The sequence below is a fragment of the Eschrichtius robustus genome, chromosome 15, assembly GCF_028021215.1.
Source record: "Eschrichtius robustus isolate mEscRob2 chromosome 15, mEscRob2.pri, whole genome shotgun sequence".
Classification (NCBI taxonomy): domain Eukaryota; kingdom Metazoa; phylum Chordata; class Mammalia; order Artiodactyla; family Eschrichtiidae; genus Eschrichtius; species Eschrichtius robustus.
The window spans coordinates 51092407-51110441 of NC_090838.1; positions in this window are offsets into that span (position 1 = coordinate 51092407).

Genomic DNA, 18035 nt, shown 5'->3' on the forward strand with positions numbered 1-18035 from the left:
CAAATTGGCTGTTCCTGTATCCTTTACACTAAAGCAGTAAGAGCAAGTAAAGCACTTTCCTGAGTTCTGTGAGTCATTCTAGGGAATTATCCAACATAAAGGGGCGGGGGTGGGGTGGGGTGGTTCACAGGAACTTCAGAATGTAATGCCAGTTCGTCAGAAGTACTGGGACTTGGGATTGGTGTTGGAAGGTTAGAAGCAAGGACAAGCTATGGGACTGAGCCCTGAACCCGTGGGTCTGTGCTAACCATGGATGGGATCAGAACTGAATGGAATTGAACTGTTGGGCAGGCGGTGGTGCAGGAGAATTGGAGAACTGATTGCTGGTGTGGAAACCCACACACATTTGGTGTCAGAAATGTTGTGAATAAAACCAGCTCAGATAGCATATGGGGGTCTGAACAGTAGAACAGCCAGGAGCTTAGAAAGCCACAGTTCCTATCTTCCCATTTTCTGACAGAGAAGCCCATGCACAGTCACAGCCCTGCAGAGCCCAGCTGGCATCTTGATGTCACTATTTCTCATGAACAATTTTTGCCTCCACCCCTGCAATAGAGCGGGACTGATGAACCCAGAGAGTAAATGTGCCCTATGGCCCAGGAAGTAGCCTGCCCTTTTCCAAGGACTGAGGAAGAAGACTCAGTTTCCCCACTGAGGCCACTCAGGGATATGGTACTCACGAAGTCAGTTTAATCCTAGGCACTCCTCTCAACCAACATCATCTAACATCGGTCCCAGAAACTAATTAATAATTGACAAATTAAATAATGAAAACCTGCAAAGAACGAAAAAGACTTGGGAATGTAGAAGTTCCCAAGTGGAGGGAGATTTGTGTTTCCAAAAAGTTAGAAGGGTGAAACACGCTTACATGGAATTTGCCAAAGGGCACAGCCAAATTTGTGCTACTCTCCGAATATGGTTCTCCAGGATCTCACTTAGATTCATTTTCTCTCTGTGGAGCTGGGTCTCTGGTGCCTCCCTTTGTGTGGTTTCTCAGTTTGTATCTCTCATAAACAACCTACTGTCATACTACTGACTTCATTCTATTCAAAGAGCCCTGGAACCCAACATGCAGATGTTGCTTGTCATCTGAAGTAGTGCTATATCTAAACAAGGTAATACTTTACTACATCCAGGGCTTTCCAAATTCCCCTTTCAGACAAAATTTAAATTTCTCAGGATCAGCAGGGTAAAGAGTAGCCAAGGGACCAACTGGTATACCTCTCTGCATAGATTGATTATGTTGACAACATAATCTCCATGTACTGAACCCAGTCTTCAAATAAATTAAGGGGCCACTTTGGGTCTGACTTTTGTGGGTTATGATGTTCCCCATTAGCAGTACATGACTGTTTGAAAATCCAGTGAGAACTGACTTAGGTTTTCCCAAGCATAGCACATGAAATCTAAAAGCAATTAACCACATAGATGCTTGGCACTGGACAGATGCAACTTGTTTTTCTATATTGTATGCTTTTCTATTCATATGTACTTGAGTATATATATATATATATTCATATATCATATATATATCATATATCATATATCATATCATATATCATATCATATATATGTGTGTGTGTGTATATATAAAAGTAGGTGTGCGTGTATCTGAGTGAGGGAGAGAGAGCAAGGGACAGAGACACAGAGAGAGAGAGATTACTGAGATACTACGAGCCTTCTAATTGTTTTCTATCCTGCAATCCAAGAGTTTTCCCCTGACTCTTTGGCACACCATTCTGGGGCTGGTGTGTTCTTGGGTCTCCAAATGATTTTTGGTTTAGGTGGCAGATGTCAACTGTTTGTGAGCAGTAACAACTGCCCTGTGGCCAGCCTGTACTGTATTGTTAAGCCACACTTGGCAATCTCTTGCTCATGGCATTACTTCCATTTGATGCTTTGCAGTCACTTGGTTGTGTGTCTCTCTCACATTTTGTGGCTTTGTTTATTGCATTTTGGGTGTTGGCATGGCTGAAATTCATCCCAGAGAGACTGTCCACTGAACTGTTAGATGCTGAATGGTTGATACTGGGCACAAGGACTTTTGTGTAAGGGCTGTGTCATTATTGGTTCATTTTCCAATAAATGCCGTCCAAATCTACCCGGTACACTGCTGAGCAATGTGCCAACCTGTCCTAGAGCCCCAGTAGATGCCCACTGCCTCTCCTTGGTAGCTACTGGCTTTTCCAGCCATTCTTTTGTGAGGCTCTGGGGCATTGACTAAAAACAGTGGCTTTTGTGCTTGTCATAATTAGGAAAATATGGCATTTTTTTCCGTACAAAAAGAGCTCACATTAGGTTGTCTGTTCTTCAGTCATCTCAAATATTGGTATGAATTCCATTCACACAAGCTGTGTCCTTTTAAAACCAGGAATGCAACCCAGCAAGCATCAAATAATCCCCCAAAGTAATTTTTAATGGATATGATGTGTTAAGGCACACACATGAAATTAAAATATCATAAGCCAGGCCTGTAGCTCTTTATACTTTATAGAATAACTCAATAGTGGCTTCAATTGTGCGATGTGATTTGTGATACATTTAAATGACAGCACAGAAAGGAATGTTCTTTCCACTTGGTTTTAAGACTGAGTGGCTGAGCGTGTGTACTCACCAGTTGACCTCAGTTAAGTTGCTGGGCTTCTGTGAACCTCAGTTTCCTTTTTTGATATTCTGATTGTTCCAGCGCCTACATGCCATAGGATTCTATGGGGATCAAATGGGATAACACTGGAGAATGCATTTAATAAAACACTATAAAAATTAATGTATGTTTATCATCATAATCATCACCATCACCATCATCATCTAATTTCCAAGAAGGTATTCCTAATTCAAATATTAAAAATATTTTTTTCTTAAATATCACTGCCATAATATAAACTGATACCCCTTTTGCTGTTAAGGCTTAAGAATCAAAGTTGACAAGTGATCCTAAAGTTTGAAAACTAGAATTTATTTCTCTGAAGGGCATGTTGGGCCTAGGGTTATTTTTGATAGAATAACATAAAAAAATCAAATGGCATCACACTATCATCTCCCATTACATACATATTGTTTACATATTTAAACAGTACTACTTTCCCAGGATCTACATTTTTCTCCCCTTCCCTGCTAATGGTAAGAATTGGGAGTCTACACAAGTGCCTCCTAGTCACTGAACTGTCAGAATATTTCTTGCTAACACACATGCCACTGGATTATCTCTTCATACACATAAGCCAGTTCCTGAATTCAGTGGAGGGAGGGGAGTGAATTCCTTTAAGCCACCAGTGTTTTTTCTTTCCTCTGTCTCCTTTTATTTTCTATCCTTTCTTTTTTTTCCCTTTGTTTTCCTTTCCTGTTTTCTTTTGATATTCATAATTCTATATACTTAATTTTAATGAATTATATGAGTTTTAAGCCATTATTTAGCATTACTTAGAAAGTAGCTTTGGATCGTTAAGAGTTCTACTGCCTGAGTCCCAGGAGTGGTAAACGCTTTGCACTGTTTGACATACACTCCCTCACTAAGTCTGACTGTTCCCTTTTCCTGTGTGATTAAATGAAACCTATTTCTGGTAGCTGCAATATGGTGATGATTGTCTACCTTCCAAAATTTTGGGGGCAAGAGAACAATTTTATTAGGGTGTCTACTCCAAGAATAGACAACATGCTTTAAATTTTACTCATCTAGTAAGGCATTTTGACATTTGCCAAGTGTGTATTGAGCTCTTGTTATGTGCCAGGCACTCTGATAGCAGCAGGGCCAAGGGTACCATGAGACAAATGGTGAAAAATGAAAGAGGCACTCCCTTGCTCAATGCTGAGAGTGTATGTCTCCTTAGACCCAGGCTGGTGGGCACTGACAAGACATAAGGGCATAGTGTGACCCTCATGGAACCATCCAGAAAGGGGACAGACACTAAACGAATAAAATCCGTACAAAGTAAGAAAAGAAGTAATAGGAGTAGGCACAAAGTACTGTGCTTGGTGAAATGATAGTACGGACTAATTTAAACGTGAACAAGACAGGGTGTAATGGAAGCCAGTTATGGGGTTGTGTGATCTTTTTAAGCATCTGAAATAAAATGGAGAACATTAGGAGAATGAAGGTAGCATTACCTTTCCAATCATCCAGAGCTGACTGAATGAGGTGGAGTGTACGTCAGGGGTGGCTGCATTTGACGTTAGTCGTTGGTGCTGGCAAACTAGAGTCACGCAGAGTAAATATAAAGGAGAGATGGTTGGTAACACTTTCAGATCAGTCCTCACCACACCTACAGAGGCCTGCGGCCCAGTCATTACTGCTGATTTCCAAGCCCCTCATTACATTACGAAGCATTTTTTCAACAAAGGTGAACAGCTATGCCGTGGTATCTTCCATTCCTCCATCCCCTGGAAGTGTATCCCCCACCCCTGAATATTATCTCTCTGCATTTTGCAAGGAGAAAGTAGGAATATAAAAGAACAGTGTTAGATTTTCTTTATTAAAAATATGAGAGAGAAAAAAAGGAACATTGTGTTTATTATTGTGGATATTTCCAAAGAGGTAACTAAAATTTTATGGCCGCCTTGTTAGTAACTCTATAAATCAGTTGACAGCATCTGTGTTTTAAAATCTTTTCTGCATATAAGCAGTGAAATGAAGCACACATTGGAAATTCTGATGATTTCAAACTTCAGACTTTCTTTTAAAGTAATAACTTTAATTCAGTTCTTTCTGGCATAAACTTTTTCATCCCATTATGTCAAAAATTGTATCATCCATCTATTTGTCTGTCAGAACATCTCTCTGTGAGGCGATAGGCTCCTGGTTTCTCTACTCTAAACCTCCCCATTACATCCTGCTATCAAGAGTCACAATTTTCCACGAAAGTCTCTGGTGACTTTTGACAATGTTTTACAGAGAGCTAGACCAGGAAGCTCAGAGTTAAAGGAAATCTTCCATTCTAGCAATGAATATGTAATAGGCATTACACTGTGCAGTATTCCAAAAAATGTAAGGTTCATTAAGTCTTTCTAAAGCAGGGACTTCCGTGTAGCTTTGAAGGAACCTGTCTTCACAATGGCATTAGCAAATGGCACTTTGGGGCAGAGAATATTAATACTGCACATTAAAAAACAAATTTGTTTAAATGCTGTATAGCTATATGTAGATGCTGATGATCCAGAAATAAATAAAAAGTGAATAGTTGTCCAACTTTGTATGCAAATTACCTTTTGCTTATATACATAAGAATGCTTTTTGCTCCTAAATTCCTTCATATTAACAAGCAGGAGTGTAACTAATATATAAACTAAAGTCATTCTCTTTAATGAGAATGCTAAATATTTTAAAGAAATGCACGGCCGTGAAATATTGTCAAGGGCATTTTTATACTTAAGTTTAAGAACGCTTATGACTTAACTGTTGAATTATTTAACATATTCAGCCTGGAAGCACTATTTATGTATGTTTTTAATGTTCTTACTTATGTTGGCTTTTCTTTGCTAAGGATTTAGGACCTTTGATTTCTGTTTATAAAATTTACATTTTTAATCTCCGATTTCTAGGTATTTCCCATTTGACAGTGGCAACAACATCCAGAAGGAAGGGAAAAAAGGAATAATTTCATGAAGCCTGAAACAGGGCTATACATGAAAGAAACTCAAGTCACACTGCTCAGGGAATGAAGTCAACTTTGGGAGCCAAAAATAAAAGTCCTGTTCAACAAACCACCTGTATAACTAAAATAATAGATACAGAAATATGCACCTGGTTTCCAAGCTTTTCCCAAGGAAGCATGCGATAGAAAAGGGGCTGAATAATCCAGTGCAATAATGTAATTCCATATAACCAGCATTTGCTACTTCGAGTTGTCACCTCCTATTTCTCACCTATGTATTGTTTTACAATTACTGCCTTGTCACAGATTTATCAGAGCAGCATAAAAACACATTTTCTCTCCTTTTTTTTCAATTGAACTTGATTCATATTTCTTAAACGTAGAAGGAATCCTCAAAGATTTCGGAAGGATTTAAAGTAGAACCCCCATCAATGCCATTCAGGAAATGGAAACTGACAATCAAAGGTAGTGTGAGGGCAAGTTTTATTTGAGCTATTCCCATTAAATTCTACTCGTGTGGTTAATAATATAAAAATCGTCGAGGTGACTTGGGATAGAAAGATACCTAGAATTTGCTTGAAGTGTGATTCCGTAAGAACTATAATGGCGGTAATTTTTAAGACTGGTGTGTTTTTGTCTAGTGATGTTTTGCTTTATAAACTATATTTATGTGTATGTATATATACACACACAAACACACACACACATATATGCATATACATATGTATGTATGTGTATATACATGTGTGTTTTATATATATATGTGTGTACATATATATCCCAATATTACTAGTTTAGTCAAAATTTCTCTTCTGAACTAAGTCAAAAAGACACAATAATGAGGCCTCTGAGGGATGGGGCCTCAGTCATGCAGTCAGGGGAGGAACTGAAGGTTTCCATGGCTTGTTTAAACTATTAGAGGTCTTTCCAACATTGATTTTCACTTTCATTTAGCCTGGTATTCCCTAACATGTGTTCCATGGGGGTTACTAAGTTTACTTTAAAAAAGGGTACCCCAATTAAATGAGCTTTGGAAATGCTGGATTAAACAAAATTCTCAGAGCCTTAAATATATAACTGTTCTTTCTGAATCCTCAGGAGAGAAAGATAATAGCTACTATTTTCCAAACATTTTGACCAGGAATCTCTTTTTCATTATTTTTCCCCCAGAGCACTTCCAGCTAGTGTTCCACAGAGCACACTTTGGGAAACAGTGACTTTTGTCAGAAAACACTTACTTTACCTAGCCTATGGGACAGGTTCTGTGCTGGGAGAATTGTTTCATTGTTTCAGAGAATAAGGTTCATTATCAACCACAATGTGAGAAGAGACTGCCAAATTCATGTTTATGTCCATAATTGTCGTGGTGTCTCCTCAACAGCATCTGGTGCCCAATAAGTAGGTGTTGAATGAATGAATGAAACAAGCTAATGATTCATACCTAAGTGTACTTGTGCAGATTATTACATCATTTTTGTATTTATTTCATATTCTAAGGAGATATTAATATAATGTTCCCCTAACTTTCACTATCACTTAGTCTCCCTAAAATTCTGCTCAGGGAAAAACCTAAAGGAAGAGAACTAATTTCATTTCATGAAAGATTAAAGAGACCGAAATTCATCTGCTTGTGTATAATGACCATGCTACTGACTCACCATTACCATCTGTGGGGACGATTTGTACTATTAATAACCTCCCCAAAACACATGCATATAACACACACACACACAGTCAACTCCATCACAGAAAGGAATAAAAGGCTAAACTAAGGCTGGAAATTTTATAATTTACTGGATTACAGAGATTTACCCTGTGCAAAGCTAACTGGCCTTTTTTTTTATTATTGAGGTACAACTGACATATAACATTATATTAGTTTTAGTTGTACAACATAATGATTTGCTATTTGTATATATTGTGAAATGATAACCACACTAAGTCTAGTTAGCGTCTGTCACCACACGTAGTTACAAATTTTTTTCTTGTGATGAGACCTTTTAAATTAGCAACTCCCAAATATGCAATACAGCATTTTTAACAATAGTCACCAGGCTGTACATAAGCATCAGAAGGTATTTATGTTAAGCTAACTGGTCTTATAATAACTTTATGCATTGGATGCCTCATTTAGATACGTACCAGCTATTGTCACTACACTCTAAAATTGGCATCCTCAATCATTTTTGAAGTCTCAAGAAATACTCTTCTCTTACATAGCTATATGGCATGAGCTTATGAAATATATCATTTAAATTAACTGTGTTTGGGGGCACATTAAGAATTCTGAGACAGCTCAGGGTATCCAGATGTGGCATTGGCAAGAATTATAAATCAGGGTACTAGTAAATAAATGAGAAACTAAAGTCTTTATAACTCTTTATAACTAGCTACAAACTATGGGCATGAGGATATTTAAGTGAATAGGGATGCTTCTTTCTACATATTGTACTTGTCTTTCAAAGGTAGGAGGAGACCCTCTGGATAGAGATGTCTGAGTTGCCCTATTGGCTGACCTTACTTCCAAAATTCCATTTCTTAAAAAGATTATCAAGAATCAAAATCCACTGACACCCACTGAGGTATGTAGGAAAAAACAGTGCTCTGATTTCATGTGAACACAAACAGTACTTTGGACATGCAAATCCAGTGGGTGATACATGTAGATGGCCCATAGAAAGTTCAGGTTCTCCAGAGCAGAGCATTTCCCCCACCATCCCAACCCTAATGAGCTAACTAGTAGTTTACCTGGAACAGACCTACAGTCACCAGTAAAGGAAGCATTAAAGTTTCAGAAGTATTGCCAGGACTAGAATGATCAAACAGGTATTTTTCTAGAGTCAGGTGTAAGGTTGAGTCTATTGGCTAAGGCATGAAAGGCCCCTGAGCACATGGGGCCCATAAATAACCATTATAACAAGAAATAGTTGCCAAAAGAGTTCTGATATTAGAAGAGGAACTTTCCCCTCCCGTACACCAAGCTGAAAGCAACGTGAAAACAGAAATGGTCCGTCAGTTAAGTCTCACCACTAAGTAAAGCAGTGTCTGGCCATGGTGGTAACTCATTAAATGTGAGAGAATCAGATTAAATTTTTATTGTTGTTGTTTAATTTCTCACCCTGATGCTGGTTAAGGCAGAGGTAGAGAAGCTGGAATTATCTTTTACCCTTTGAGTTTCTTCCCCTAAAGAAAAATTTCAGAATTCAAAAACTAAATAGAGAGAAAATCATGGTGACACTGCTGAAAATAGGCCCAGTGTTCAAGGTCTGAGCATGACAAAAATAAAGCTGAAGATGTTCAACTCTAGACTTGAGGACTCAACAGTTCTTTTGTCTGCTGTGGTAAAATGGAGGGAAGGAGAGTCACAGGGATCCGACCTACCTCCTGGTATGTGCACTCACTTCGCCTATCACCAGTGGATAATTCCAATTAGGGGAAATGGTGTCACAGTACAGACATACAGAAGGGCGTGCCTACGTGGGAGGGCCAACAAGCTGTCTCCCATGAGGCCTCATAGGGCCACGTTCATTTTGTTGGTGCATTTACCCTGATGGACACAGGCAACTGCATCCATGGTTAATTAGGATTTGGTCTGCATTTCTGACACCCCTTGGGAACTGATTTGTCAGCACACCAAGAACAGCCCACATCTTACTAGTAGACTCATGCAAGTCAAGCTCAAGAGAATTATAAAACCTGAGTGTTTATTTATTCACTTATAATGAGAAATACTACTCTCATTTAGACCAAAATCCTTGGGTCTGGCTGCCCAGGTAGTTTTCCTCCCAAGGCTAGAGCCTCATGGTAAGGTGAACTCTCCTCAGAAGCTTGTATAAATCAGAACAAGAAGAATCAGTTGTATGGTTGGCATGCAGATGGTGTTGCCTGACATACCTATCTTGCCCACAGCATCACATTAGCAAACTGAGGCTCCTTCTCCCCTGGATGGTACTTGGGTGAGCCATACTTTACAGCTGGGATCCTCCTCTTTTTCTACTTTTATACCTGATTCCCTCCTCTGGTAAGCATATTATTTGTGTAATTTTGCCACTTTAGTGACTTGGCTTGCAGCCAGGTATTTCTGAACTTGAACGTCATTCCATCACTGTAAGGAGGTTTCTCTTATCTTTGCTCTGACCCAGTGGATGTTGACTTTAAAGCTTAACCCTCAGGAAGAATTCTTTTTGTCCTTATTTATATGTTTCTGGATAGGCATCTGTAACTCCTAAGTAATGGCAATGGTATGTATCTCATAAAATTATGTTCCATAAATTAATTATTCCAAAAATTAAGTACTGAATTCTAAAGCATTGGAAATAAGTAACCATGTATACAGTACCTGTCATAACCCTCCAACAACCAAAATATTGTTTACCTGAATCATTCAGGTATCTGACCCTGTTGGCAAAAGTCTGTACCCTACTGTGGGAAAAATGAGACCTTTACACTAGGTGGAGATTAATCTGCCTGGCCAGCAACAGAGCAGAGCTTCCTTCTTCACTGCAAATGCAAATCAGAATGAAGAGACTCCTACATCCTTGGTGAACATTCACAGAACACAACTGAGAACCTTGGGCCTGCTGGGATCAGTACTCAAAAACATTGCTTCCGAAACCTACGAAAGTTAGGGACGCGTCTCTTCTCTGGCCTCGGTAGTTCTCTGATTCTTTAGATCACAATGAGTTGGATATTACAGGACTCAAGAGAATGAGTCCAGTCAAGGGGTTTCAGGCTCCCCTAATCCCCTATGCTAAGCAGTCAAGTTATGACCCACTCTCAGTGAGGGAGTCTGCAATGGACATAGCAACCTTGTACCCAGAGCTGCAGGGGTGGGGCTCAGCTGGAAGTGGGGTAGCAACAGAAGGAAGACCAACCTCAGAACTTTCCAGCAAAGGGATGTAAAGAGAGAAATAATCTGATTCCTTTTAATATCTTCTCTGGGGCAGAGGCTAGGCCCTATGATAACATCCAATCACAGCTTCTCTACTCCTCATCTGGAATATGAATTTCTCCCCAATTGATTTATCAAGATATATACAGCAAAAGCACTATCAGTCGGGATTTTATACAAAGAGACTTAAATAAGGCATTTGTAGCAGTCACTCATTCTTCTCTTTAATGCCTATATTTTGGAGAGGGGCACACAAGCCTTCAAAACACCTTGGTTAAAAATGATAGGCAATCACCAATCTGCTAATCCCCTTGATTTTCTTGAGAAGTGTGAGGGGTCTCAGGTCCCATTTAAAGGATGGACCTGAGGTCTGGCATAGAAAATATTGTCATATGGACCTTGAGCCTGCCATTGTCCACAAAGGGAAGGGCCAGACCACATGCTGAAAGCTGGCACTTACACATATGCAAGACACTTAATTGCTTGGACAATTTGTTCTCCTTGGCTCTGGCGATCGAGTTGGGAATTAAGCAACCACAGCATCTGAGAGTCAGAGTACAGGGATCATAATTATTAACAGAATGACCAGTTGAAAAATCTTGTAGCCAAAAGAGACATTAAGGAACCTTCCTTCCATTAAGGAAGTGGATTTGTAAGCCCTTTTTAATATTAACTTATTTTTCATCTCTAAACAAAATTTTACATAGAAACATTACATAAAATTACATAATAATGGAACTGACTGGATGGAAGCAGATACCTAGGCCCTGAAGAAAAGCAGCTTGAAAACTGCTGGTTAGTAACCTCCACCCCATTTCACACAAGTACGAACCGGGATGCCTCCTCCAGAGTCTCGTGCGGGGTGACGGGCAAAGAGGAAACTAGAAAATGGTCTTCGAAACCTTAATCGAGCACTCTCTCCTTCTCCGAAGCAAAGCTGTTCTTCCAGAAAAGACCATGTGGCATTGAGGAGAACCCGTGCCTACTCTCCCTAGTCGCAGCAGCACCCTAGTAATAATAAGTGGGTGCACGGTATTAATTGTAGCAGTAGTAGCAGCAGCTGAGGTAACTCATATTCACAGATGATGTATAAGGTTTCGCATTATATCATTTGCTAGTCAGAGCAATTATGCAAGGTAGATAGGGAAGAAAATCATTATCTTCAGTTTACAGATGAGGAAACAGGTCCAGAAAGGTTAAGTGACGTACCTCCTCGAGGTTATTTGTACTAAGTAGCAGAGCTGGGTCATCAAGTTCCAAATCTTGTGCTCTTGCTCCTACTCTGTAACACTGTCCTTCTATTTCTAATACCAAACTTTTCCAGTTTCCTTCATTTCCTGAAAAACAGGAATAAAAATACACCTCACTGAAGCAAGTAACCATTATGCTTGAATCGATTCAGAGCCTCTACAATGAGGACCTAGAGTGGGATAATGAATGGAAAAAGTCTGTTAAAAAATGAACTGCAAAAAATCATCTACAGAGACTTTAAACATTTATTTTATCTTAAAACTTATAAAAGTAGTTTATTGTCTTTGAATCAGCTGTTTGGAGTTCAAGTCATCTTTCTTGCATAAACCACATCCATAGCATCCATCAGCTACAATTTCAAACTTCAGTTTCTTTAAAGTGGGGTGAGAACTAAAACACTTGCAAAGCAATGTGAATGTAAAGCGCTCTTAATTTTTATGATCTTCCCCCAATCCTTTGCAGATGTCTTACACACGCCTAATTCAACAGCACACTTTTTTTCAGTGTCTTGCTTTCATCAAGTGGTCCCAAAGCATGCATTTCAATAACAGAGGAGCAACCCCCTTCTTCTTGCAGTCATATTTCATCAATTACTAAATATTTAACTAAATCACACAATAACAAGAAAAATATGTATAAACCCATTGGAAAACAAATGAACCAGACTATGTATTAGCATACGGTTCCACTGACAGTGACAGAAAGGCAATTGCATATGAAAGAGTATCCTTCTTAGCCACACACATACAGCAGGCTGTGGGCATCGTCCAGACCATTTTCAGTTGACAGAGGGCACTGCTTAATTGCACAGGCTGTTAGGCAGAGGTCTGTCCAGAGAGCTAGTCCTGAATTCTGAAGTAATTGACCTTGGTTATGTTACTTTGCAGATGTGCTGGGAAGTTCTTTCATTGATCCAGCTTCTATTTCTCCAAGCTCTCAAAAAAATGAAAACATTCCTTCATTAAAAAAAAAAAAAAATTAGGGAACTCCCTGGCGGCCCAGTAGTTGAGACTCCATGCTTTCACTGCTGAGGGTGCAGGTTCAATCCGTGGTCAGGGAACTAACAACCCACAAGCCGCACGGCGCAGCCAAACAACAACAACAAAAAATTAAAAACTCTACCTCTTTTCACCCATTGCATCCATAATTAATACTTAATATGAGACCCTTCCCCTAATAGATCCTTCAACAAATGGCACTGCCCAGAACACCGGGATGAGGAGAACAGACACTGTTTCAGAAATGTAATGTGTGGTGGCTTTCCTAAGCATCCTGAGTCTGGTCAATTATGTGGTTCTTAAATTCTGGAATGCCTTATGGAGTATGTGAGTTGTAAATGTGAATGCACTTGGAAAAGAACTGTAAAATGTGCTGTGTTTTAAGTTGGGTACTCTTATTATCACTTCATCGTTTTCAGCAATGACCTTTCTCTCTCTGCACTGCATACCTCCCTCCTGAGAATCACTTCCAGCCCTGGGCCATCGCTGTTCACAAGCTTAGATTTTCTAGGACTTCAGGGGCAGCGAGATCCACACTGATGCTGTGGTTAAGGTTCACAAGCCTTGTTGACCTTAGAATGTTCTGAAAGGGACCCCAAAATTGGAAGCTTTGGTAGGTCCCCAGCATCAGAAACTGTAGAGGAAGGAGAAAATGTGTTCCGGTAGCTGCATTCTACACAAATCCTCTATTACCCTCGAAATGGTCCACTTGAAAAATGGCAATATTTTTGTATGCTGGCCTCAAAGTCCCTGCTCAAAGAATGCTTGTAGCAAAGCTGTATTTCCACTTTGAGGGCTTTCTGAAGAATGCATTTAGGTAGGGAGCTAGCCTTTTCTTCCAGAAACAGCGAGGGCTATCCGTCAATCTGCCGGCAAGCCACTCATCAAGTTCACTCGACAAAGGGTTAGGGCAGCAAGTCCCCAGAATAATGTGGAAACAGAAGTACTGCAAAGTAAAGGCTTATAAAATAATAAAACTTCTACTTACTCCAGATACCTCCCGGTGCCTTTGGCAAAATACCTTAAGCATCCCACATACGGCGGGCATTGTCTTTATAAGATGGCACCTCATAAAGTGGTATTAAACATCACCAACGGGGCTTCATATTTCATCCAGCAGGGTTTAGGCCAGGCATGTTCTATATCACACATTATTAGAATGACATCTGCTTTGCAAGTTGTGTACCCAGGAGCCTACCCGGATCCCTCATTTCAGCATTCATTCTCGAGGCTTCTGTGCCTTCATAATGCCTAATATGTTTAACTCATTTTGAACAGAAGTCTAAAGCCTGCCACGGCCCTCTGGCCAAAACTGTAGCTGTCAGACAACGGAGCCAGCTATCAAACATTCCTCATTTATCATTAGTGGTGATGCAGTTGTACAGAAAAATGTGCTCACTGTACTGAGAGGCTGTCAATTGTTCCCCCCTATAAAACTCCTCTTCTCAGATAGGGACATTTCTCTGTGGAGGCTTTGCCATTACATTTCGCTCCTTTCCCCACAACACTGAATTTATAATGCAAAGAAAATGGGGAACATATATTCATCCAAATGGCCTCTCTGCTACGAGATGAATAAGGAGATCATCAATGGCAGCGTCAGTGCAGGGCTGTACGTGCCATTGAGGGAAATTAATAGAATCAGTCCAGAAAGAGTAAAAAGAAAAAAAAAAGAAAGAGGGAAAAATCACCCACAGGTTTTGTGCTGAGGTTGAATCTTGAATAACAAAGGCATGCCGCTGAAAGTTGGAATTCTCTTTGGAATTACCGTTTTGCCACCAAAGTAGGATGTGTGGGCTACAAACCTGCCTTATGAGGCAAATTTCTCCAACTTTCTGCTCCTCATTTGACTCCTGACCATGGCTCCTTTTCCTCACCTGTAAACGGTACCCCTGAAATCAGCTTCCAGTCCCAGAGGCCACCCAAATTTTTCATTGATGTTTACAGAATGCTCATGAAGGGTCTTTATATTTTAAAAAACAGTCAGGTGGTGCTCCTGATTAACATAATTATTATTGGGCTTCTGACTATAATAGGATTGTGAAAATCTTCCCTTACCATTTTATTCTTCCTCCACCCACATGGCTGTCTCTTCCCACTCAAATGTGTTAGTCCTCCTCCTTATAATTCTGCTGGGTGAAAAATGGACTCAATTAAATGTATCTGAGATGCCTCCAGGTTTATGCCTGTGTCTTCAAAGAGAGAGTGTTAGGGTGGTTATAGTAATGATAACGCATCCTTGTTGACTTCAAAGGGAGAAGCATGGCAAATAGATTTATTCCCATGATATCTCTGTCAGAGCAGTTATTATCCCATCTTAGAGATGGGAAAACAGAGGGTCTTGCCCAAGGACATGGAGAGATATCAGTCCCGGAAAGAGAATGAAAGCATTGCTATAGGTTTCTGAGTCTTCCCCAAGTTCAGACGATTTTCCCTCCAGCAGCAACAACAAATCTCATCCTCAGAAATGAGCAAACTTCAGGGCAGGTAGACACAGCCAAAAAGAAGTAGTCTATTTGACACACCCTGTAGGGACACCAAGCTCTTGAATGCCTATGAAATGAGATAGGGAATGGAGGGGTAAAGATTTGCTCTCCACTTGCCTTTTCTTTTCCAGAGCCCAATCTTGTCTTTATCCAAGGGATAATCTGCCCCACTGGGATGGATGGGCTGCAGCCTTAACATGGGTTAGGGCAGCTGATAATCAGCCCTTGGCTGAAATAAACTCCCAACAGTCTCATTTCCTTCACATCCCACCCCTCGAGGTCTTCCACCTCTCGGTGGTTTTCCACCCCTCCTTCCTGAATGGGGAAAGGAGTCAAGACCCCCAATGGCCCATGCATTCTCTGTGGGTAACTGTGCACAACGCTACTAGATAGTCTTCAAGATACACCTTGGCTGGCTCTGTACAATCTTTTACCCGAAGTATGCCCTATATTTTCTAGTCTCTAGGCCAGGAGTTTCCAATCCATTTTTTCTCATTTCCACAACGGTGTTTTTCCAGTTCCAGAACTGTTCTTCTCTCCCAGTTATTTCCAGGAGCTCATACATCAACAGCTGAACAACCTGTTCTCTGCCCCAGTGTTTTTCCTCTAAAACCATCCTTTACTACCAAACACTTGCCCTGGAAACACATGATGATTGACTGTCCTCTTGGTTATGGTCTCAAAATATAGTCTTCAGTTTCCCTAATCTTTAATTTTCTCTTCCTTTCCTCTAAATCACCCTTCACCTTTTTTCACCCACTGGCTCACAGTGATCCAGGGTTACGTAGTCAAAGCATGTTCTCCATCTGACCTTCACGGGGAATTTATGGTTTCTAGTGGAGCTGTTCTACTGAAGACTTGATCAACTTTAATATTTTTTCTTTTGGCACTGTTCATTCCAACTCAAGGCTGGCAACTTGGCATGGCAGCTGAACTGGCGATAAATGGGTCAATTCAATTAAATTCAGAAAGTGCTACAGTGCTGTGTAATTCATTAAGCACTGGAGATATATAAGATACCATCCCTCTCCTTAAAGGGTTTATAGTTTAGTTAGAGAGATAACAAAGAATGCCTGTGAACTTGATACATAATACTGCAGAGTAATAAAATGATAAGAGTCTAAGGAGATGATAAGAGCAATAAAAGGTCAGAAGAATGGACTATGTAGACAAAAATGTAAAGGAAGTGCTTTATGGAGAACATGAGTCTTGTTCTACACCTGGAAGGCACTGGGGAATTTAAATGATTAGAAAAGATGAAGGAGGACATTTCAACTAGGAGTGACAGCAGGATGAAAGCCCATGAATTAGGTCATTGCCTTTAAGTCATTTGAAGAAATAGAAGCAAAGAACCCTGGGGTCACACAAGCTTTTTTGTTCATTACCTTAGTCATGGCTTGGAAGAACTTTTTATCTTTTTTTTTTTTCATGTAGTCATCATCTTTCTCATTGGTTCAACCACAGAAAACGGCAGACCCAAGTAGCAAATGGATTTCCACTGGGCTGGTGGCTCTGGGGAAACAAGAACATACTTTTATGAAGGTAATCAGTTGGTCACAGCAATTGTGACTCTGTAGTTAACTCTACAGATATTCAGGGAGCAGTGGAGAATGAAAGGGAGTGATCTTGGACCCTCCTGACTGCAGAAACAAACTGGCATCTTCTTCATATAGATCCATCAGTCTCTAGCCTGTCAGGTTTTCTGAGTGAAGTTGTGCCCCTACAATACTGCCATAGTAGCTAAAGAAGATGCTCAATCCCAATACTGTGTGAAGGTCCAACCTCAACAAAACTGTGAACCATTTCATTTTTACTACCATTACCTCCCCCACTGCAACATCCCCACTTCCTAGAAGTCTGTACTGGGAAGAAAAAGAAAGAAATACATGTGGAAGAATGTGTGCATTTTACTAGGAGATTATTTCTAAATTCAAAATTCAGAACAGTAGTGCATCTCTAATAGTGATATTTCAGACATTGTAACAAGTTGACAGAACAGTTTTTTTTGGGGGGGGGGCAGACTTTGAGGTGTCCTTAAATTATCCTATGTGAGCAGCATTTTCTCTGCCTATTTCTAAGTCCAACTTCTACCTCAGAATCCATCTTGACATAGACAGGTAAAGACCTAGAAAAGTATAAGTTTCATGAGGACAAGGATTTTATCAGATCATGACACGCTGAAATCCTAACACTATCAGACAGTCTACATTTAGCAACTCAATGACCGACCTCCCTAAGCATTTCAGGCTGGCTCTTTGGAGAGTGCTTCAAACTAGCCCTAAGAAATACAAAGTACAGATTTCCCTGGCCTCAGAAATCCCTCCATCTGTCGCAGAAGCTTTCCCCATGCCTTCCTGGCAGTCATTTCAATTTCTATGACAGAAAAAAAAAAAAAGAAGTTGTGGTCTGTGCCACAGCTTGAAGGTTCATTTAATGTAGATTTTGATGTGTGAACTGTACAATAACCCCAAGTTGGAGGTGCATTTTTTATATTGAAGGTGAGAGACCAATTAGTAGCTCTAACTCCTTAAGCAGATGGTTATCATATGATAACGGAGGTGCTTGTCATGTCTTTTGCCATTACAGAGTCATCTTTTTCCTAATATCTTTCTCTACAAAGGGAAGATATTATGCAGACAGATTGCATGGCCTAGACACCTCTATGAAGTTGAGTTTTTAGCAGGACATGTGGAGCCTGGGAATCTTGTTCTTGAATTATGGGTCATATTCAACTCCTAAAAACTGTCTCCAAGATAAAACACAAGGGAAGAATTTGAGGGCAGGCAGAGAAATAAAGCTGATAAGATTCTTAGGTTCTGGG